Raw genomic sequence first — 1882 nt, 5'->3', positions numbered from 1 at the left:
GCCGCCGTTCGGGTTTGGTTGCGGGTCCCCGGAGAGCCGGGAATTGCTCGTAAAACCATTGCAGTAGGAAAAGCCCCTCTCTGATCCCCGAGTCCAACACATCCCACTGTGCCCACCGTGTCCTCAAGAGCCACATCTCCACACCGATTTTATGACTATAGCCATCAAACGCTTGACCCCATGTTCAACCTATTCAGATATGGTTTTTAACCAAACCACGTTTCGGTAAAGTGTCCCCGGCTGCTGTTTAGAAGGTTTTAGAAGCGCATCCCATCCAAATAAACAGCGTATTGCTGAGCTGTGTGCTGCGCTCTGAGAAAGTATCTGTTGTCAGGTGTAACGCTATTCAGTGCTGCTCAGACTGTACACCCATCCCTTATAAACACTTCTTTTGTTTTTCCAGTTTCCCATCACCGCTGCTTGCATTGTTCTGTCAGAAGAAAAAAAGAAAAAGAAAAAAACACAAGCACGACATAATGGTGCATTGTATAGGCAAAGAAAAATAAGTTATTTGTTAAGGGCTGCGGGTGGACTGCAGTTTTGCTCTCCCTTTGGATTAGCCACGAGGTTTGGCTAGATAGATGTAAGGAGATGGAAGCTAAAGGTTTCCTTTGTGGGGTCTGTATGAAACTTTTACAGCAAATTCCATGTTAAGTGGCAATGTCTGTAAAACGAACTGGGTAATTGAGGAAATTGCTGAGGAAAAGTGGAAGGCTTAGGCTACAGATTTAGCAAAAAGGGAATAATTGGAGCTGGGGACACGGAACTTGATCGGTTTTCATGGCGAGGGATTGCCCTGAGCTCTGCAGCACAGGCTGAGACAGCAGTGTGCCAGTGGTGCCTTGCAACCATATGAGCTGCAAGGTTTTAAGTATATTAAATTGCATTAATGTGTTGTTACTCTAAGGGTCTGATCCAGCACTCATAAAAGACCGTAGGAGCCTTCCTTTAGCCCTACTGGAAGATGGATCAAGCTATAAAGGAAAACGTGCCATAAAATGGTGGATTAGAATGCTGAATTACCTTCCCTCTGTTCCACAGTTCATGTTGGTGCCCAGCTTTGTGTGCACTGTCGTCTGTGTTTGGTTTTCTGCACACTTTTTTTGTTGTCAGCTTTCATTTTCATGCTGTAATTTTTGTTGGCTTTTCCTCTTCTCAAACAAAAGTATCAGAAAAGAAAACAATGTAAGAACCCAGCAAGTAACACAAACGAGATATTTAAGAGCCAGGCTCTGCGTCTCAAAGGGAAAGCGATTCGTAAATGTCAGGCCTGCAGGCAGCGCAGAGGCATCATTGATGCTGATCTTCATTCAACAAAATGCGAGCCGCCACGTCCCCCCACCCGACCCTATTTTGCTGTGTTCCAAACAGCTGCAAAAGTGTCAGAGAAACAAGCATTTACTGTCACAGCACCCAGCAGCTGTCCCCATCAGCACCTCAGCCCTGCTGTCCCTGGCACCCTAAATTACTCTGTGTTCATTCAGGTCCAGACTTTCCCCCCCTCTGGCTGCCAGGAATTGGGTTTAAATAAAACAGAGCGAGTGAATGTGTGCAGAAATAACTATTTTGTAAAGAAGCATTAACATTTGGGGACTCCTCTAAAGAAAACATACATTCACTTATGTATAATACAGTAATAGACAATCCCACGGAGCGTTCAGCTGCGTCTGCTGAATGGGAGGTGGGATCTCACGAAGAATTTGGGAGCTTCCTTCTACTAGTTAACATTTTTCCAGATGTAATATTTTTTCCATTAAAATCTCTGATCCTTCCCTGTGGAAATCCGATCTTAACTCCAGGGTTAGCAGGATTAGGACTGAAAAGGATTTTTGGAGGAAGAATTACTTTTTTCTTACAGTATTTGTACAGTGTCTATAACAAG

Source organism: Meleagris gallopavo, chromosome 16 (genome assembly GCF_000146605.3).
Source record: "Meleagris gallopavo isolate NT-WF06-2002-E0010 breed Aviagen turkey brand Nicholas breeding stock chromosome 16, Turkey_5.1, whole genome shotgun sequence".
Classification (NCBI taxonomy): domain Eukaryota; kingdom Metazoa; phylum Chordata; class Aves; order Galliformes; family Phasianidae; genus Meleagris; species Meleagris gallopavo.
Note: the sequence above shows the minus strand (reverse complement) of the source record.